Here is a 22,576-nt window from a genome sequence, read left to right on the forward strand (position 1 = left end):
GGGAATCCCGCACTCCAGAGCGCCCGTGCTGCCTGCGCGCTGAGCTCCTCCGAGGCTCACTGCAAATAAACCTCGAGCAGCCCAGCTGTAAATTTGAGACGAAAACTGCGAGACTTCGGGAACCCTCCAGCGGCCTCTTCAACATCACCTTTCTCCCGTTCGGCTGCGCGGAAAGCAGCAGGCCTGGCGGGAGCACACGGGGGAAGGGGGATTTCCTGCTCGCCCTTTTCCAGTCCGTGTAGTAAACAGAGGCGCGCCGGCGCGGGCATCCTCCGGGGGCACGTGTGCGGTACCTGCGGGCGCCGGGCAGCGCCGCGGAGCCTCCGCGCCCGGGGCCGTGCGGGCGGAGCTCCGCGCCCGCGGTCCCGCCGCCCACTTGCCATGCGCTGCCCGCAGCCCTGCGCGGCGGCGGGGGGAGCCGGCGGTGGCGGCCCGGCCCGGCCCGGCCCGCCCAGCGCAGGCGGCGGCCGCCCTGGGGTTTCCCCCGTCCCTGCCGCGTCTCTGGGCGCTGCGGGGGTTGAGGCGGGCGCGGCGGCGGGGGAGGAGGGACGGGAGGGGAGGGGAAGGGAAGGGGGAAAGGAGGAAAGGAGGAGCCGCCGCCGCTGTGGGGCGGGCGGGTCGCGCACACACACACGGACACACACACACAGACACACACAGACACTGGCACGGCGTGAGGAGGAAGAGGAGGGAGCAGCCGCGGCGCCTGAGGTAAGGGCGGCGGGAGCGGCCACCATTGAGGCGGGGTGTGGGGGGGGAACAGGGGGCGGCCGCGGCTCCGTCCGTGGCTTCGCGCCGTTGGCGGGGGAGCGGAGCTGGTCAGCCCCCCCCGCGCCGGGCCGTAACCTTGGGCTCCCATGGCCGCGAGGGACGGGCGCGAGCCTGTGGGGCTGCCACCTGTGAGGGGCTGTCACCCTTGTGGGTCCCGCACGTCCGTGTGGGGCTGCCAAGCGTGTGTGTGCCTGTCACATATATGTGCGTCTGTCACATACGTGTGCCTGTCGCGCGTGTGGGGCTGTGGTACACGGGTGTGTGCCCCATAGGTGTGTCTGCCTGCCGTGCACGCCCGTGTGTGTGTGTACCATACATGTCAGGCTGTGCACACACCCGTGTCAGTGCACACACGCTTGTCCGTGTGTGGATCCGTCCGTGGATCCCTCTGACTGTGCGCCTGGCGGCTGGAGTCTTCCCCCCATCCTCGCTGCTGTAGTTTCTGAGTGTATCCGGATTTTGTCAGTGCTGGGCGGTGTGACAAATGTTTCTGTGTAGTTAAGTATAACTTTCTTGTAGTGTGTTTTTTTTTTTTTTTTTTTTTTTGTTTTTGTTTTTTTTTTCTCCCTGGGAGGAGGGCAGGCTCACTTTTGAAGATTGTTTTCTTTCATATGTATCCAAAGGTGTCTGGGGATACAAGTGCTCCTGTTGCCTCAGTCTGTGTGGTTATAATTTACAAGACGCTTTTAAATCAGGGATAATTTTCAAAGCAAGGTGCAAAAGCAATGTTTCAATTTCCATTCCATAGTCATTCCAAGGGTGTACACTGTATTCCATGCACAACTTTGAATTATGTGCAGTCAGACACCTGTTACTTAATCCTGTTTATCCTTTCCAGTTACAGTTATCCAGCCTTGTCTTCTTTTTTTTTTTTAATATCTCAAAATAAATTACAAATACTCCTTTATGCTGGCATCTAGTAGAAACCCAGGGATCTAATGCACTTGTGAGGCATTTAATGTGTATTTGTTAGGTAATGCTTTCTCAAAAGGGGATGATTTTAGAAAGTTATAGAATAATCATTATCTCAGGGGGAGCTTATATAATGTTAAAGTGTCCATGGGGATACATCGGTAGAAAAGGTGGATGGTAGGGGCTACACGGAGTCAAAATCTTACACAGTATACATCTTCAGTAAAGTGTGCCTCATCCTCTATTGATACGTAAATAATATTTGTGTTTCTCAAGCTTTGCTCACTGTTACACCGTGGAATTTTCAGTTTAGTAATTGGTGTTAATGAGGGTCCTTGGGAAGATGTTGCATTTCAGATCCTGCGAGGGGATGGAGCAGATTCTTTCATAACATGTTTTGTTTTCAGGGTTGTGTTCCTGAGTTTTCCTGAGCAGTGTTAGCAAGCTGATACTACTCACTTCAGGTTAATTCCTCCAGCTTCTGGAATTGTTATGGCCTCAGCACTTGCAGGCTTTCACCAGATAAAGGGTACCTAATAGTGCCACGTGCCACAAAATAGTTATGGTTATACACAGTCGAGCAATTTTGTATTGTACAGAGACAGTTCCTAAATACGAGTTGAGAACAGATTTATTCCTCCCTGCAATTGGTAACTTTGTGAAGTAATTAAAAATAGATTACGGAGCTCTAGGATGAGAATTCTCTTCCCACAACTGTTAATACCAGTGTGCCTTCACATATCAGTTTTGATTCCTCTCTTGCTGATATCGCTAAAATCAGGTATTGATAGCAAAGTCAAACCCCTGGTGAAAATATAACTGCATGGCTGTCAAAATAAAGTGTGAGGATTGGATTTGATTGCTGGCTGTGGATATGCACTTGGTAGAGAAACAATGCCTTTTATTTTAAAGACATGCACCCACGCACAGGAGCTTTGTTCTAAAATAGTATTTTCTGTCTTCTGTTTTATGGATTTATGCATAATCCACATGCTCTGCTTTTTCTTAGAATGCAGGGAAGACAGAACCTTGAAGAGGAAGAGAGAAAGACCAAAAGGGGCAGGAAAGAGAAGTCATTTGAATTTCCCTTACTGACAGAGGAAACATTTCTTTGTTACGTTTCACACAAAATATTGTGTTGTTTTCACCTTTTCAAAAACAATGGCGAGTTGTTTGGCCTTGATATACACTGCTGACTTCTGTTGCAGACTTTGAGCATTTGTTCCAGTAATATCTGACTGTGATGGTGAATTGGGGCTGTGCTGGAAGTCTGTCAAGTATTTGTTACAGCTGTGTAGGAACTGATGGCTTCATTTTCACCAGGCTTAGGTGAAAACTCATAGGGATGTAAGTTTTGTGCTTACCGAAATGACTCGCTTTTTATTTCTGTTTCATTTTTTACGTTGTCATTTTTTGTGGGCTTTTCGAATTCCTCAATGGTTTGCTTTCCTTGGTGGTTTTAACAGCTCAATTGCTATTCCTTCCTCTTTGTAATTTGCCAGAGACTGAAGTCTGAAACTGCTGTTTTAATATTTTCCTTAAAATTGAATTAATCCCTTTTCTAGAGGAAAGGAAGGAAGGGACAGAGGAGTACTTTTGAGAATTTTAGGAATGAGAACCACAACTTAATGCAGGCATCTTACCTAAGCGAGAATACTTATGAAAATTGTACCTCATTGATTTCAGAGAAGGCTGCTTTCCTCTGTAGTTTCAATCATCTGTCCCATTAGATTTTGGGAAGTGTTGCAAATTGGTTTAGAAGTGAAATTTTCCAAGTCATAAAATCTCTGGTTGGTTGTTAGTGGAAATCATTACGAAGGGTTGCATAAGCATTATTTGTAGGATGGCTAATCAGCAGCCTGGGCTTACTTCCATTCTCTAATAAATAGATGCATTGTGCTACTTCAAAAATTGCAAAATTGATGGCTCGAGTACATTTAATAATTTTGCAAGATATGTAATGCATCTGGCTTGGGGAAGACTCTTTGTCTGCAGAAGCTGCACACAGTGAAGGTGTTTATGATCCAGCCTGTTAACTCTTCAAAAGTTTTTTGATTATACTATTTAGGACATCTTATTCTTATGAAAGATTCATGCAAAGCACCACATCAAAATTACCTATGTGCACGCATCAAAGGCTCAGATAAATTTTATTCGGCAGGACTTTCTGGGAACAGGTTTTGTGGTCCTCTTGCTTCTGCAGAGAAATAATGTGATTTTTGGACTTTATATTCCAAAGAGCTGATTTGTAGAGGGTTAGAATATATGGGATATCAATGGTATCAATACCAAAGGTACTGTGCTTTGGCATTAGCCATCCTGCTTTGCTCGTATTGTGCCCTGTGGACACTAAATTATGAAAAGCTCTCTTGTTGGTCCTCACTCATCTTATGGTGGCAGTGCTTTCTGGAAGTTTAGTAAATATTGCTAAAGAGGCTTGTGGAACTGTGGAAGATGCTTCCCAGCCATCCTGGAATGAATTAATTAGCCCTAGGAGTAGGATCCTTGTTCCAGAAAGACATGCTAATGTATCTGAGTGCCTGGAATAGGGTGCCACAACATGGAAAACAGCAGCAGAACAACTCTTCCAGCGTTGTCCTCAGTGTGCTGATCCCGGAAATCTGCAATTTTCAGGGCAAGATGCTCCCGAGCACCTTCTGCGAGCCACAGAAATAGATGGTGCAGCACAACTGTGGCTTTAAAGATTCCTCTCCAACAGCTCTCTGGGTGATGCACTGCTTATGTCTTCCCTGCAGGGATCTTGGAGAAAAATCAATACTTGCATCCCCTTCTTTTGAAGACCAATCTCAGCTTGTGTGGGATAGGGAAGTGCTGTGGGTTCTTCTGTCAGTTTGCCTTACAAGTCAATCTGCATATCAGCCTACTACTGAAAGAAGTACTTGTTAAAGTTGTACCTGTGCAACAGCAAAAAAGTCTTGATTTTGGGAGAAGAATGAGACAAAACCTTCATCTTCCTCTCCTCTGAAGAGCCTCCTATCCTAACATGAAGTCATAGCCTCCGTTTTGCCTTGTTACTAGTTTTGGATAAATTGTATTTGCAAATGGGTATAATGTTTCATTTAATCTTTAGAGTTCTAAGAAGCAGTAGTCAGTCTTTCTGTGGGAGAGAGCCTGTTCCTGGGGAACAGTGCAGGCCTCACTGCAAGGTTAGGTTGATGTGGTATATCTGCTCATGAAAAGGGACAAGTACAAGGTATCCAGCTTTTAAGGATACCTTTTTGCCTTTTGCATGGTGCAGGTTTCCGTGGCAGATGGGGCTGTTACTTGGATCTCTTTGTGGTTTCCTGTTCTTTTCCATCGCCAGTCAGTGTTGTTGTTGAGCTCAGTTGAGATCCTGTCCCACCTGTGGCTGATAGCTGGATGTGGACAGACCATGGATACAGCGTGGAGCACCCCTCGTCCTCCCGTTTCATGACCACCTTGCAGGTAAATCCATAATCTGACTTAATGTAATTACTCCATTCTGCCTGATAAAAAAAATCTATTCTATAACCCATAAGTGCTCCTAATTCCTCACAGTGGGTCTCTCACCTTTCTTTATGCAATAGCCAGGGTTCAAAGTGCAGGGTAAGAAGTTGGTTGGCAGCTGTCGTACATCCAAAATTAAGGCCTTGCTTTCCATTTTATATGGGATGTATGATTGTACCACCATGAGGCCCTGCACTGGGAGAACTAAGATTTCTTTGTTTGATCTTTCCTCAAAATAAGAGCCTGTTCTTTCCCCAGTAACAATAACTGGGAGCTTTAGTCAAGTGAGGTGAGGCAGCCTGTTAGGAATGTGCTCTATTGTAAGGTCTGTTTGTGGAGTGGTTGAAATTGGTGTTGCTGAAGTAACGACGTGCTTTTGCCCTCTCGATTCAGAAGAAACTGGTTCTGTTCAGTTGACTTTGGGACTCTCAAGTTGTAACTTCCTTTGTGAGCCAACCTGGTAACCTAAAAGACCTTGAGCAGATGTGTAACATTACAGAAGCTGGATTTAAAAGGGACTGTTCAAATTCAATCCTCCACATTGTTCTTTCTCAAATGTTGTAACAATAGACTATTTACTTGAAAAGTCTTAATCTAGTCTTGGTGTTTATATTCTGTTGTTTTTATGTGCAACACCATCTGAAATTATGAAGATGAAAAATTTGCAAATGTCATTGAGTTATCAAATAGTTTTATAAAAGTAATTTATGTCTGCAGTTGGTCTAGCAATATGCCAGCCAAAAGGGCATACATATTCAGCTTCAGAAATGTATGGGTGCACTTTAGTAAGGAGGAAATGGGTATGAAAAAGGTATTAAAGAGCAAGCTCTTTATTCTTGAAGTTACAGATAAATTTCCCTTTCTAACAATTTCTACATTCAGCCTGAGCACACACGGTCCTGCAGACTGGAAGTAATCAGCCAGGAGGTCAGTGACTAATAAAGGGGCAAAAGAGAATAAGGACTTGAAAGGTTAATAAGGAGCATCTCTTGGATTCCAATGATCTAGAGTGTCCATGATCCTGTGAACACTAATGATGTGGAAAATAACAAGTAATAAAGGAGTTCTCTGAGATGTAAGCTGTGGTCTTGAATGAGATAGGTCGAATGAAAGAATTTTTCATACCTAAGTGGCATTTTTTCCTCCTTGATCTTGTAGACCATTCCAAAAATTTATGGGTTTTTCTGCTCCCATTTTTCTACTCCTTGAATATATTAATTTCCCATGCCTAAAATTGCCATGTCTCTCACATTTGCCTTTTGGTTTTCTGTTTTGGGGATGTCCACTGTCGATGTTGCTGCATGTACTGTACCTGTTGCATGTACAGATGTTCTGTACTCTCCTCTTAGCTGAGGCTGTGTGCTGGATCCAGGGTGCTTGACTCCACCTCTGCCATCAGACTGCTGCTGCCACTGCTAAAAGGAAACAGAGGGAAGAAAGGTAGCTACAGTGAGAGCCTGTTTGTTTTGAAATACACAAATTAGCATAATTTGTACAGAATTCTTCTCGGTGAAGTATAAGTTGAAATGGAATATGAATGCCTTATTGGGAAGTAGGAAATAGAGCTATGGAGTGGTTTCTCTGGCAGGGCTAACGTCATCTGTTGGACCCAACAGAACTGGTATAATTTTTTTCTATGAAGGACCTTGATCATGGAAAGAAAAGCATTTCTGAAGAAGGCAGGGAGAGAGGCTGATGAATGCTCTGTAGGTTTGTTTGCAGAGATGAGAAGGAAGCACAGATCTGTTAAAGGAGAGGTTGAGTAGCAAGGCAGGCAGAAGCTGTTGCATGATTTGGTTTTACTATTTGTTTTTCAGATATAGTTCTTGAGGATTAGTGCAGATTAATTGGGTGCCCTGGTGGATTTGGAGAGCTGTACTGCATGTCTGACATCAGCAAAGAATAGGCTGAGTAATTACTGCTTTCTGGTCTTTCAGCCTGTATTATTGGTGTACTGCTTCCCTAGCAAAATATGCTCAGAAATAGTTGTCATACATTAAATGGCAAGTGAAGAAGGAATGTGTTTGCATGTGTATCAGAGCAGATTGCAAATGAGGTGCTGCAGTCTGGCATAGGAGCTGTGAGTTGCAGGTAACGTGGACACTTGGGCACCCCTGCTTGGCTTGTCGTTTTCACACTGGAAATCTCCTGTATTCGTGGCTGCTGCAGGTGCGGCGGAGCTCTCGGAAATCCCCCTCAGCGTGTCTGCCGTCTCTCACATGATGCGCTTATCTGCTTTGATTGGAGAATCCCCGGCCTGGAAGAGGAGGTGGGGGCTTCGGAAGGCGGGGAGCCCTGTGACCTGGGAGAACAACAGAGGGCTCAAATTGGGCGGGAGGAGGCTCAGCTGCCGCTCGGTGTCCCGGGGGTGCTGCCGGTGCCACATTCCCCCAGGCGCAGCAGCTGGGGCTCGGAGACCCTGGCGACCTCCTCTGCTCGGTCTGGGGCTAGCAGGAGCAGCCCCCGCTGTGCATCTGCGTTTGCCCAGCGGAAGGTCCTGGAATCTCTGTGCTGCGACTGAACTGATACAGAGATTCATTTCCTTTTTCCCCAAGCCCTTCAATCTGGCAGTATGTAGCAGAGTCTGGCTGTTCTTTTTGCTGATGCTCTGGGTTTTGGCTATGAAATACAGAGTAGCTTTTTGATGACCTGTACCAGGTGGCCGGGAAGAAAAACAACTTCTGAGAAGACTTTGGCCCAGGTGAGGACAAACTGGGCAAAGTGTTGGTGTTTTTTTTTTTTGTTGGTTTTTTTTTTTTTTTTTTTTTTTTTTTAAATTTTTATTATACAGGTTGCTGCTTTTCTGCATTCACGTGTCAGTGGTATAATTTTGCTTTTCTCAAGCAGGCTCCTGCCTACTTCGATGCGTCCGTACATTGTGTATGTTTGGCTCTGCATGCTTTTAATTTTTTGTTTTTCTTTACAAACTGAGAAAGTGCTGGAATTGGCCTATATGCCAAGCCCGGTAAACAGATGTTGATAGAACTGTCTCCTTTGAGATATCCTAATGAGAGCATGAGCCAAACTAGAAGAGCCATATAAAAATAATTGGTGTGCCATTTCATCTGTGTGTCTTTTTATAAGAAAATGCCTTAAATTAGTCTTTGCATCAGGTAACAGAAGTATTTGCAGTGCTTTTGTGGGAGTAATACCATCTCTTCCCTGTGGAACTAATGAAGAATGACATTCTTCTTGGAAGAAGCATGTGGTACTTAGCTGGGAGAGTTAGTAAGTTGGTGTGGTGCTGGTGGGCTCTGTAACCTGTATGGGCACTTTTGTGGATGGATATATCGATTGTGTGCTTGGGAGGGAGAACCCCCAAAGGCACTCCCCTGACCTAAGCTGCTAATGATGATCCCAGAGGTGTCTGGATCCAGCAGGGAGTGAAGGTGCACAGAGGCTTGGAGGGCTAGGAAAGGGTAACAGCAGGATCACTCCTCTGCCTTTTGCTTTTATCTCTCTAGAGAGCTGGGTGATCATTACTGTGGAGAAATGCTGGGTGTTGTTACTATTGCATGTTTCTATTTGCTGGGTATGGAAGGGATGAATCTTCAGCTCTGCTGGTCTGGTTGAGTTCATTTGGAAGAATTCTTGCTAATGAAGCTTGTACTGCAGAATTGTGGTCCCTGTGTGGGTAGAAGAATCACAGCTTACTTAGACCTTTATCTGTTAGTCCAAACCATGTAAAAAACCTTAATATTCTCTGCTGCATTTTCATTTTCAGTGCTAAATCTTTGGATTGCAGTCTCAGAAAAAAAGATGATCTGTTGGATTTTGGCTACAGTAACAGTGTACCAGTTGATTTATTCAGGGTTTTGGAGAGGTGGATTTTTTTGTTTGTTTGTTGTTTTGTTGTTGTTGTTGTTTTTTTTTTTTTAAGACACATAAAACTTTGTTCTTCTTATTTGTAATGATTCTTTTGTTTGTTTTGTGTGGATTTCTCTGTGTTAGTTTCTTAGAGCTTTCCTGTGATGAATAAAAAGCCTAATATAACCTAACTGCATTTCCAGATGTGGGGAAATCAAAAGTATATGTTTGCAGTAATTCTTTGCTATACAAACACATGTATTTATTTTGTAAGTGCTTCTTGTACTTTTAAGCACATGAGGTGAAAGCAATACTTTACAAGAGTAGCTGTGAATTGGCATGAAATAGGTTACTTCTGAAAAAAAAAGGAGCTTTATTGTTGGGGATTTTTATTTTAAATGAAGTCTGTGGCACTTCAGTTTTCAAAACTGAATCAGTCTGCCAAGGAATGCATGCTCTGATTTATATACCTTTGATTTAGTTATGCTCTGTTTTTAAACAGCGCCTGGTAATCTTTCCTGATCTCATCCTGCTTTAATTTTTAATTTACCCTTGAAAAGACACTGTTCACTTTAATCTGGAATAACCACCTCCCCTCCCCACAGTAGAATGACTGAGTAATAATATTGTGAAAACAAAGATCTAAGTGCAGCTCTCAGTTATCTGACATGTTAAAAACATCAATTGAATTGATCTGAAATTATGTGGAAAAACATACAGGTAGTTTTTCAGGTTATTTTGAATCATCAAAATTGATTCCCTGAGTGGTTTTCCATGATTCAGGTGCTGAGCAATGTGGCAATACTTTGAGGCTTTTGAAAACTGGAAAACAGTTTTTGATCCTCACAGGTAGAAATGGCAGAGGAAATTGCCTTGCTGTGGTTAGAGCTACATTCTTTGGTTTTAAGGAATTGGCTCCATCCCACTGTAGTTTAGTGTCAGAATGTTTGCTGGGTATTTTCATTCTCTTGTTTTTAAGTGCAATTATTTGCTTTGCAGAAGACAGTAATACTACAAGATATGAGACTTTTTATTCCTAGTCTTTTTGGGGTTTAGCTTTTGAATTATTTCATTTTCACAGAACCAGTTAGGTTGGAAAAGACACCTGAAATCATTGAATCCAATCTATGATACAACATCACCATGGCACTGAGTGCCACGTCCAGACTTCCCTTAAACACCTGCAGGGATGGTGACTCCACCACGTCCCTGGGCAGCCCATTGCAATGTCTGATCAGCCTTGCTGTCCCTAAACCTCCCCTGGTGCAGCCTGCGACCAGGTCCCCTTGTTCTGCCACTGGTTTCCTGGGAGAAGAGGCCAACCCTCACCTGGTTATAACCTCCTGCCAGGGAGTTGTATTCCCTCAATAAAGGGATACATCTGAAAGAATAGACTGCACCTTTAGCAGCAGTTAAATGCCCATGAAGACCTTCATGAATAATTTGAAATTTTAACCAAAACCTTGGATCTTGAAAGTGTTGCTTCACCCGGTTCATCTGAAAGATCTTTGGAAGCATTTCTTCAAAGTTCTGGTGGAAGTAACTATCAGAGTAAGGTGTCGGTTTTATGTTTGTTTTTTTTGCTTTTCTTTTTGGAGCTATAAAACAATGTAATGTAAAAATTTCAAAGTTGTAGATTTATGGTATTTTTTGAGTCGAGCTGCATCTCTTCCTAAAAAAGTGATCGGTAATTTAAATTATAACCACTTCTCTGGTGATATTTCTTGATTTCATAAACCATTACCTAAAATCCTTCATTACTGAAAAGCCAACTTATAGTTTCAATTAAAAAGTGCTTCTGTATACATGAATATCACATTAATTACACAACTAAATTTCTTGCTGCTTTTCTTTTTGTAAAAGTTGATGAAAAGATAATGCTTTTCAGTTAATTTAAAATCATTTAAAGGAAGTCTTATTTAAACATGACTGAAAGTGGATTAATCCTTTTCTTCCTTCCATCTCTTCCTGCTATCATCACATCTTGGGTTTTAGAAATTAAAGAATGTTGTCTAAAGGGCTTTGGCTGGGAACGTTTTGCTTGTCTCAGTGGTCTTCAGTCCAGCTGGTAATTAGCACTTCTCTTAGTGACTGAAACATAATTTTAACAAGATTTGGCTCTTCCTTTTCAGCAGTCTATTGACAGACTGTGGGTGTTGCAAGCAAGTAACCTGAGTCCATTTGAGCCTCACATTTCAAAATTCAATTCAAGATCATCCTGCCTCATCTAAGGGGGATGGTTGTTGAAATTTATCTGTTCTCTCTTACTGTGATACTGTTGGACTGGGTTTGTGCATCTGCAGTTTTGTCAGAGATGATTCATAGGCCGAAATGGTGTTTGTCCACTTAATGTTTTGTTTCTTTCCCCTTTCAAAGGGAAAATAATGGGAAAAAACCCTTATTGTATCTGATAGATAATAGCGTCTCTTTTATTGTTTGGCATTGTGTGGTTTCGTTTTTTGTTTTTTTTTTTAATCTTGAAAATTGATCTGACAAAAGAAAGGTAATTGAGAGTCAGGATTCGGCAGGGGGATTTGCCATGTATGAGGAAAGCAACTGAGCTGAGTACAGCAAACTGCAAGTGCACAAACCCACCCCTTCAGAGCTGGAGATTGATTAAATCAGTCTGTAGTTTTTGCAGGTGAAATAGTTAATTTGAGAACTTAATTTCAGAACTTTATTTGTTCCCTATGGTCTACACATCCAATGGGGGTCCTGTTATCCCTTCCAAAGCAAAGTGTATATCTACAAAGCTGGCTCAAGTCTTCTTGTTTGTAAGTTTAGATGTTAAAAGCTTTCACTTCTTAAGGATGGAGAGATACTGGTGGAATTTTAGGTGACCATGTTGAGACAGATATAATTTCAAGAATAATTTTTAGCTCAGTTTCAGCGGAGCAAGGAGTGCCTGTTAGGACACCTTTGGTCCTGTAGGAGGAATGGTGATACTCCTGGGCTAGGACAGGTGACCCTTTGTGACACAGGAGGACAGGGGCCCAGACAGGATGCTATTTGTTGCTTGGTATTGTTTTGGTAATTCCACCACCTAGTCCCCTTTCCCTCTCCCCCTGTCTTATAGGTACAACTTTAAAAATTAGATTTCTTTGTTCTAAAGAAGGACTTTGATTAAATACAGTACAACACACGCCCTCACCCACAGTGTTCTGATTGGATGTTTATCAATATCTATCTTAAATGTAATGATAATCCCTGACATGAAGGCTCACTGTCTTGTAAACTATGAGATCCAGAGCAGATTTCAGCAATGCACATCAGAACAAGTGCATAGTGTCAGCCCTGAAAGTATGAACTGAAGTACAGCACAATGTAAATGTCAGCTCAGGAATGTGAGGTAGGTTTGGTATGATCCCTTAAGGATTCTTTGTTCATGGCCTAAATTGCAAGGTTTCTGGGGCAGGGACTATCCTTGCATTATTTATTGTATGGCATTTATTCCAATGCAATCTTCATTATTTTTATTTAACCTGCTTGGTGCCCATTTGCTGATACCTCGGATGAGAGAATACACTGCAGTACAGTGTTTTAAATTAGAATATATATACAAAACTGATATATACAGGTTAAAAAGAAATTACATCCATGTTGTTCAGTTCAGTATGCTGAAGTACTACTAAGGGTATAAAGCAACTTTCAGACTATTTCATCTCTTTATATCCCAATTGTTGAGACCTTTTTCAGCTTGATGAGATGATTTCCCCAAAGCCTGCAGCCCATGTGTGTTAGCAACAAGGATCCTGGCAAATTAATTCTTGACCTTGACTTGGAAATCAAAATGTAGCAAATCAGGGGCGTGGACATGCTCTGCCAGGACAAACTCCCAGGGGTGCAGATTAATGTATGGGGCAAGGCATTGCTTACACTGCTCACACTCCTGCCATGCAGTATTAGAGGCCATTATCTTTAATACCTTTGTTATGCAACAGATCCAGTTTTGATTTGTAGCCCAGAAAGAGCAAAGTTTCAGTTTTAGAGGCACAGTCTGTTACAGGGTATTTATCAAGCAGTCTTTTTGCATATGGACTTTGGCAGCAGTCTTGCAGCAGAAATGACAATGCGCTTCTTGGTGTTGTTTCTAAGTTTGAAGATTCCCTGTGTAAATCTTTTGAGTCAGAAGTCAGGAACACCTTTCCTTTTCTTTTTTTATTCTTATTTTTATTGCTTTGGCAATGGTATGGACATAGTCTGAGTCAGCAAAGCTGGCTTAAAGGGACACTCAAGTGAAAACCATATGTATATATAAAAAGGAATTTCTTTTGCAAAGAATCAAAGTATCTGTGGACATCAGGCCTACCACTGAACATTGTAAAACTAATTTATATGAGTGGTGTCATTTCTGTTTCCTCCCTCTTTCTTCGTGTTCTGTGAAAGGCACCAAACAGCAAACCCTGAACAAGCTCAACTGCACAGTTGGATGAGAAAAGAAATAGAAAGGGCTGGGCAGAAATTGAGATTTTACAAAGCATAGATCTGGAAAGACGTTTCAGCTATGCTAAAAATTATTTACGCTTTGCAGCCTTGCAGCTCTCAGTGATCTAATAGCGGTTCTGGAATCTCTCTTTTAGGCGTTGTACATATTTCTTAAAAATGCTTCTTCACCCAAAGAAATTATTCCATTGGAATAGGAGGAGCCTAGAACTGTACACAGTTTTTGGTATATAAGCAACAGAATAGAAGTGTGAAACATTTGGCTACATGTGGTTAAGATCAGCCTAAAAATTCAAACTACATGTTTTAATAATTTTTGGTCAAGTGGGACTTCAAAGATTTTGACTTCCCTTTAAAGTGGAAATTTTTGCATTGGACAATGTAGCACAAACCAGCACTGGCTGCCATCAGATGAGATTTGCTTCAGAGCAGTCGGCAGCATCAGGCCCAGGATGTTTGCACCATGAGGCTTTGTAAACCTCCTCTGCAGAACTCCAATGCTTTGATCTGTTTATTGGACAAATCAAAATTAAACTGATGTCTCCTTTTTTTTCTTTTTTCTTTTTTTTCTTTTTTCCTTAGGAGAAATTAGCACTCAGGAAATCTGGCTGACCATATCAGATTTTGCCCCAAGAAATTGCATTAGTTTAAAAAAGAGGCATTTTACTCCCAGCTTAATGTTTAAACTCAGTGTCAAAACGTTAGGGCAGAATAATGCACAGCGATAATGCAAATGGTTTTCTTGGGTGGATTTCAACTCCTGTGCTAGTATCTGGGACAATATGTTTACTTTCTTGCATTGAAATAGCATGCTATTTCTATCACAGTGATGCCACTTTCAGCTAGCTGGTTGCAGCCAGGTTCAGTGATAAGAAATCAAAATTATTTTGAAATGTATCTCTGTTTATTACAGTGTAACTTTTCTGTAATCCTTCCTATTATCCAGTGACTAAACATGTTTAGTTTAAACGGGCTATGTGTTCCAGGTGGGTAGAAGCAAAACAAAAGTGCATTTGAGCCAGTTGTAATTAAATTTTAGCTCTGTACATTTTGTCAAGACAAGAAAAGCTGCTGGCATTTAAACCTTGCAATGCATTATGGAGTGACTTCCAGTCAGAGCCTCCTATGGAATTAAAACAAATTGGAAAGCAGAGTGAGAAAGGGGAAGACAGATTTGTGTGAATTAAATGACTACAGCCTGTGGTTTGCCAGGCTCTCTTGCTTTTGTTGATGATGTCTGGTTATGTAAACTTCTTCCCACCACTTTCTTCTTGAACTTGCAGCAAAGTGGTTTTGTGTAATGTAACATCTGCTGGCATAAAAGTGGTTGTAATTAAAAAAACTTTGCTTTGCAGCGCAGTAGGAAGAAAAGAGAGGATGGAAAGGAGTATTCTCCAGAAACACAGATGGCTTTAGATATTAATAATGTTTTATGAAATAATTTTAAAAATATGACTACCAAAAAAAAAAAAGGTATTGTATGAAGAAGCTGAGTGCATCTTTTTAGTATGTTTGGAAGAGTTTGCTGTTAAACTTTCCTCGAGGAACATGCCCAATGTGATCAGCCAAGAGTGATGGGACCAAGAGGTTTCCATAAAATGATGGGCCCATTCTGTGTTATTTTCCACTGTGCAAAATAATCTTGTATTATAGTATGGTATGGAATTATCTCAGTAAATATTCGGGGGGAAAAATAATGCTTCTTAATCCCTTTCTCTTGCTGTTGTGGAGGATTGGGATACTAGAAGCAGGGATCACAACCTGCTACGTTAGAGCTGCTGGCCTACATTTCAGAGCGAGATTGGCAAGGAGCAAGCTCCCAGTTTCTGGAACACAGAGTACATCCCAAAAGAATGATTAGGTTGCAGTAGGATTTATGTGATGATGCTGAGCTTTCCCAGGAGACATCAGATTTTATCTCTAGTGATATGAAGTGCTGGCAGTTGCTGGCTTGCTGGCCTGAAAGGAGTATCCATCCTCTTCCCACCTTGTCACCTGCTGCATGCTCCTCAGTGCCTGTGTTAGCTGCCTGCTTTCCATGTTGGAGTCTAGGCCTGCCCCTTCCTTTCTGTCCTCTTTGAATTATGGTGAGACACCCTTCAACTTTACTCTTGGTTGGAGTGCAGGTTTTTATGAGAATAATTAATTTCATTGGCCCAAGCTGTGTAAAAGCATTTACCCATAATTGACCTGGATTCTTTGCAATGCTGTAAGTGAAGTCTTGGATTGTTAATGCTTTCATCAGCAGTGAGTAATTTCATAGATTGAAAACCTCTTAAACTCCAGCATGATGATTTTGGTTCCAGATAATTACTATAGGTGACTAAAAATTGAGCACATCTTCTTTTCCCCCTAGAAAAAAAAAAAAGAAAAAAAGAAAGAAAAAAGGAAAAAATAATAACTTTCCTAAACCATAGGTATAATTTCCTGCAGGAGCTGTAGGATGGTATATAATTACATCCAAGACACACTGAAATTCTCTGAGTCAAATTGCAGATTGTGTTTCTTGGTGCTATTACATTTGCATACTGATAAGAGTTTGTAGTAACTGTCCCATATTGAACAAATGCTACAGTTGTTTATTGCTTGGCTTAACTTATGTGGGGTTTATCACATAAATATAACTCATTCTGTAGAAAAAGGTCTAAAAGAATCTATTATCTACATATCATTTTGGAGGGTGTACTTTATTATCAATTGATGTGCTTTTCATGAAGTGGAATCTCTGGGCTCCAACTGCTTGACATCTCTGTGATAATAGTCTGGCTGTTTCAGGAGGGCAGTGTCCTGAATCTTGCTCAGCAAACATCAGGGAGTGATTTTACCTTTAAATTTAGTTGGAGGCACCTTGATTGCGAATCAAGAACTCTCAACTCAGGATTTAATGGCTGGAGGCAGATTTGGACTTAAGGGTGGGCTGTGTGTTGTAGTAGTAGGAGGCTGTGTGCTCTCTTTGATTAATAAGTTTCTGCCTTAGTGAAGCTGAATGCAACAGCCCTTGATAGAATTCTGTGGTTTATGAAAGTGATTTCCTTCATGGTATTCCTATGACCATCAATGGTGTTTAACTGTGTGGTTGCCTGCTCCTTTTGTCTGTTTTGGGAGTCATACTGTCAAGTTTTTATTTACTTGGGATGAACAGCCATCTGTGCCTGTAGTCAGTGCCATCCAGGTGAGGATCAGTGAAGAAAAGGTGCAGAGTTATCTGGTAGCTGAAGATGCTGCTGATCCTGCGGGCGAGTACACAAAACGTTCCAGAAAGATATGCCAGAGGCTCAAATTATGTAATGCCTCTAGCAGGAAGCCACCAAATTATGTGTGGAGTATGTCAGCAGCAACAGACTGATGTCCCTGGCAAGGCTCCACTCCAGGAAGGGAACTGGGCTTTCTCAGAAGCCTCACACAAGAGTGAGCGATGCAGCAGCGAGGCCCTTGCTGGAACAGCCTGGCTTGTGGAAGGTGGGAGGCAGGGTGCTGACACCACATCACTCTCTGTGGTTTCCTGCCCCCAAGTGTGAGAATGACAGGGAATTTTTCAGGGTTTCCTTTTGCCTTGTGTGTTTGCCTCTTCTGGTGCTTTTTTTTTTTTTTTTTTTTTTTTTTTTTTTTTTTTTTTCCTTTACTCCTAGATCTTGAAAAAAGAAAAAAACCCAAAAAAAAAAAACCCAAAGAAAAGACCTTTTTAGAAGCAATGCATCCAGATTAGGGACATACAGGGCAATTCATGAGTGAAAAATGTTAACAGTTGTGTGTCTAAAATTAACTAATGAGGTATGGTTGGAGTTCTTTTTTGGCCCAAAATAAGTGAAAGTTTGGTAGGTAATGATTATTTCAGTATATTGACAGACTAAAATTGTCATGTTTAAATTAAGACTCTAATGGTCTTTTCTAAATTGGGTACTTGTACTTCGCTTCTAATTAGAATGAGGCAAAAGGTCCTTATTGGAGTTCTAAAGTTATACTCTGGGTAGCTGAAGGAGGTGATTATCCTAACCAAGTGTCCATCAATGAGAAAGTCATAGACTTGCAGAAGTGTGTTCCTGTCAGGTCATTCTGCCTGAGCTTTTCAGAGTGACAGGTGAAAAAGAACCTTGAATGATGGATCCCTGTGGATGAAAACTTGTTTTCTGCTTGAAAATAAAAGAAACAAAAAATCTGTTGGCAGGCCCAGAGTCTTGATGAAGGTCATCTATCCTTTTGAAGGATTATTTTGATTTAGCTGGGTCTCTTGCAAAAGTACATGCTCTCCTGGTAAGTTATAAGGGGGTTAAGTCATGAAGAGAGAGGAAACCCATGGGGTGTATTTAAGGTGACAGGAAAGACCAGGTGACAAGTGAAGAAGCACATTGTGCTTTACTTAACAGCAGTGAAGGAATGTGTGTTGTAGCCAGAATGAACACTGAGCACATCAGAATCTGATGCCTCTACACCTGCCTTGGTGTTCAGGTGCAGCTGAAATCCTGTGATATCTGGTTAGGTGTTCAGGAAGGGAGGAACATCAAATTAAAGATCCTTTACAAAACAAACAAACAAAAACAAACAAACAAAAACCCACCAGGCATCAAGGTACTTAAGACCAGCTTATTCACATTCAAATTTTTTTTTCTTTTTCTTTTTGAACATGAGAAAAGTGCAAATTGTAGGGTTTTTGTATTTAGCCTTTACACCCAGCTCTGGAATGAAGGGCAAAGCTGAGGCTGCAGCCACTGTCCATTCCTCCCTCAGTTGTCCTGTTACTGTGAATTACAAACGGCTCAGTGTTTCTGTAAGTGAGACTTCACTCTGGCTCCAAGTGTTTCCCTCAAAGAATTTATAGTCTCACTGAAAGGACCACTGGAGATTTTGGACACAAGCTTCTGAAGAAATACTTAACTGGTAAAAAGAGAGAGAGGGTTTTGGTAGTTGCATAACTAAAAGGAAACCTATTTTCTTCATTGGATTTATGAGATTGTACTCATGTGTTTACATGGAACATGAGAAATTTCAGAGCCCAGTGGCAATTCTGCCCAGAAAGCTGTGGCTGATTAAAACCAGTTGGGAAGCAGGTCCTGTTCCTGGTATGTGCATTAGGGATGGTGACATGCTCCTGATTCCAGTGGAGCTGGGCTGGATCTGACACTGATGTCACTCTGTTGAAATCTGACCACAATCTGCAAGAGAACAGAAACATCTGAGGTGTATCTCTTATTGCAGACTAACAGAGTAATCTGTACACTTGAAAATATTCCTGTAATATCTTTGTTTTCCCACCACAGATGTGTTTTGAACAGGGAGTTTATTTTAGCATGAAGTTGACCCAGAAGCTGAGAAGTCCTAGAGACCCAGTGATATCTTGTCATGTAATTATGAGCTGCTGAGGTCAGCCTAAAAGTGCACCAGCAAAATGAGAGCATTTGAGACATTAAAAAAATAAGTGAAATCACTGTGTAGTCTCTTACTAGAAGAGCATGCTGTCAATATTTAATGAGAACAAAGTATCATCCTCTCAGCATCGCTATTTCTGATTTGGAACAACTTCTGTTTTAATAGACATTTTTGGCAACTTTGGGAGGATTTAACAGAAGAGGAAACTATTTTCTTTAACTGCCCTCGTTGCTGTAATTGTGATTGCTGTGGTTCTCAGTCCCTCTGGTCTCATACTCAGGATGTTTTATGTACCATGAGTTCTCAAAGCAAGTGCTAGACCCACAACATGCTCTGGCTTCCCTTGGCTGAAACATTTGTTTTCTACAATCTGTTTCTAATATTGAGATTTTTTTCTTTCTTTTTTTTTTTTTTCTTCTTCTTCTCATTAAACTTAAACCTCATAAAACTGAAGAGTATCAGATCAACTTTAGTTCTATGTATGCACCTAGTGCATATTGAGATGTTCTCAATTTTAGGCTTCAATTTATTGTTTCTATAAAGGAAGAAAGATGAAGCTTGATTTAAGAGAGAAAAATACAGCTTCTGATCTAATATGCAGGAGCTCTTGATAAAAATTACTTGAAAAAGCAACAGTCAATTTTATATTATTTTCAATAATACTGAAGACATTTGGTTTTTTTTAAATATAAAAAATTGTCTCTTATAAAGCATGGATTTCTAATTTGAATTTGATTTCATTTTTAGGCACCCTTTTGTCATTTTCATCGCTATTTGTGTACACCTGCTGCTTTGCTTGCTGAGGGGCTCATGTCCATTTGAAGATCTCATGCTTATGTCTTACAGGTGGAAATATTTGGGTTTGTGCATTTGAAAAAAAGGGGAGTAAAAAGTAACACCACCAAAGCAGCCCTGCCCACTTGTCCTGCTCAGAGGTACAGAAGTGTTGAATGCCTCTGTGCTACCCCTTCCCCTCTAAAGATGGGGAAAGACAGAACTAGATGCTTCCATCCTTCCAAAGTGCTGGCAAAAGCAATGGAGAAAATATATTCTAGCACTAATAACAATGGTATAATTTAATTTTTACCCAAAGCTGGGATGATAAAGAGACCTGAGTATATGTCTCAAAATAAAATACTTTCTTTTCCCTGCTCCTGACGCACTGTTCCATCCTTGGTCTCCATTCTCTTGCTTTCTAGTTTTAAAGGCTTGGAAGAATGGGCACCATGTGTTCGTGTCACCTGCAGCTATGATACTTCTGCTTAAATAACAGGAATTTCAAAATAAACTTAACTTCAAAGAAAGATCCACTGAGCACATGGTATTTGTTTGCCAAAGTGTAAATATTCTTATCCATAAGGAGAAATTATTTCTGGGGGGAAGAGAAGGTCTTGAAGTCGTTTACCGTGATTTTATTAGGTAATTAAATATGAATATGCACAATTAAGGCTTTTTTTTTCTTTTTTTCTTTTTTTTCAGGGAAAGGAAAACAACTTCTACAATGTGAATTTCTACAGAACAATTTCTGATTTTCAAAAGGTATGCATTTTCTGTTCTTTTAACGTTTTAATTCTGTTTTCTACTAGATTATCTACTTCACATTTGAACTGTGGTTTACCATTGCAATGCTGCAATGTCCATATCAGTAGAATAAAAAACGTGTTCTGAAAAAGCAGCAGCTGGGGTCCATGAGAGGAGAGAAGCTATTACTAATTTAGGTCATAACTGTAAATTCAAAGGATTCTGTGCTCTCCTGAAACCAGATATCCTGACATCACGGAAGTCTCTACATGCGAGGTTGATCAGACACAGCCAGATGAGAGTATTCAAAGTTCTCAGAGGCCTTATCTTTTTGAAATCTAACATTCTGGAAAGTATGGATGAGTAGAAATTGTTCTTTTGTGTGTCCCCCCTCAGGCCCAATAAACTCCAGTGATAACCATTCCTGAACAGCTGAAAAGTCAGTTTAAGTTCTGGAGTCTCTGTGTGGTTCCAGAAGATTCTGTTCACCTCATATTTGTGGAGAACAAGTTTTTTACTTTTTTTTTTAGTAATCAGGGATGGGTCACTTGCATACCAATTTATGTTCTCTTCTTAGTCTGAGTAAAGCTTTATCCATCCCACTGGCATAGAGGATTCTTATCCTATTGGCTTCTGCTGCCTAAAAACTACTTTTCCTCCAGAAGCACCAAGCTGGCACAAAATTCTATTTGCTTTAGCAATCTGGTTGCTTTAGCAGGCTCAAAAAGTTGTTGTGGCAAATGTTAGACCCTGGCTAATCCTGACTGAGAGCTCAAGCCTAGCTTGGATGAATTCTTTGACTCCTGTCCTAGTGCATAGGCACAGAGCAGGGCACAGACTTCATGTACTACTCTTCTCACTAAAATTTTTGGAAGTGATAACGATGAGGTGGTGCATTTGCTTTTTGTTGTTGATCTAAACCCACACCTAAATTCATGTGAAGAATTCTCCCATGTTGTCTGAAATGAAATCACATGAAAAATCTCAGATGAGGATTCCAGTTGCTGATGAATCTGCTCTAAAGGGATTTTTAGCAGGAAGATTTCATTGCAGAAAAAGTCACTGACACCAAAGGATGTGGTTGTGGTGTTTATATAGAAGTGTGGAATTAGAAGTAAGGGTACAAAGGTTGTAGGCAATGCTCTACCTATCCTACCTTGGCATCAGTGATTTAAACAGACTTGTTTTTCTTGTTTTTCACTCCTGGATTGTTGTTTTATCCATGTAGTTTATGCCACAAGCATTTGGGAATCTGTTGCACTGTGACCTGGTGTTCTGTCACAATTGGTTTGTTTATTTGTAACTGATAAAAATAATTCTTCCGTGGGCACAAGTACAGTTTAAAATAATTAAAAAAGGAAAAAATAAGCCTACATTAGCCAGAAATAGCTTTCTTGGAAAGTAGAAACTTCTGTAAATATCTTTGTAGAGGAATAGTCTGAAAGTACAGATAAGGCTGACTTCTTATTCAGGTGCAACGGTAGAAATCTTACTAATAAGAGACTTTTAATGAATTCCTATTAATGGCAGAACTGTTGGTTTATTTGTTAAGACTGATAAAGGAATAGGGGATCAATGAGTTTACCTAGAGTGTCTGTTATATTTGATGCTTTCAAAATAAGAGTAAATATTAGAGAGAAAAGCCCCTTTGGAGTTAGTGAAGGAAGTCAGGGATGTTGCTTTTCATTTTCCACTGGATCCTCTTTTTAACTACTTAAACACAGCACGAAGAAGGATATGCCACAGGCTTTCCACACTGTCCTGAAAATCAAAGACCTCAAAAACTTTGTGAAAAAAGGAACAGCAATTTTCAGAACTTCTGAATTTTTGCGTCAAGTAAATATGAAGAGGATTTGGCTCAATAACAACACAAAAGTCACCCCAGGCAGTCACAATTTGCACAGCCAGTTTTAGGGTCTGTGAACAGCATGCTGCAGTTAATACTGGTTGCACTGGGGATGCCTGGGAGAGGTTTTCTGGGTAGAAGCCTGTTAAAATATCATATTGTTGAAGATTAAATGGGGCCATTCTGTGCTATCCTGTGTTTCATTACAGTGTGATTCCAGGTAGTATTTCTTCAGGAGATGAGGTCAGGCAGCGAGTCTTTAAGGGTTTATTGTGTTTACATAGTGGTGGGTGGGAGGACAGAGCTGTGCAAATGGGAGATGGTGCCTTTATCATAACACATCATTTACCTGTAATCATGTTCCCCTTAGGAGAACATTAGTCATGTTATTGAATAATCAGGAGCTGCAGGAACTTTGACCCC

The 22,576-nt window shown here is 41.1% G+C and overlaps 1 protein-coding gene across 9 annotated transcripts in view; it reads left to right on the plus strand.

Annotated features, from left to right (window-relative positions):
* Positions 1-578: 578 nt before the first annotated feature.
* The window catches only part of PLCB4 (phospholipase C beta 4), a 187,259-nt gene continuing 165,261 nt past the window's right edge, over positions 579-22,576 (plus strand). For 2 of the 9 annotated variants that reach the window (XM_083857441.1, XM_083857442.1), the window contains exons 1-3: positions 579-711; positions 19,633-19,721; positions 20,266-20,325. The gene's annotated coding sequence lies outside the window, so the exon portion shown is untranslated. Of the gene's footprint in view, positions 712-7,745; positions 7,874-19,632; positions 19,722-20,265; positions 20,326-22,576 lie in introns of those variants that run through there. The other 7 variants (XM_083857439.1, XM_083857440.1, XM_083857435.1 and 4 more) reach the window with 5 other exon arrangements.

The sequence above is a fragment of the Zosterops lateralis genome (assembly GCF_965231275.1).
Source record: "Zosterops lateralis genome assembly, chromosome: 3".
In the NCBI taxonomy this organism is placed as follows: domain Eukaryota; kingdom Metazoa; phylum Chordata; class Aves; order Passeriformes; family Zosteropidae; genus Zosterops; species Zosterops lateralis.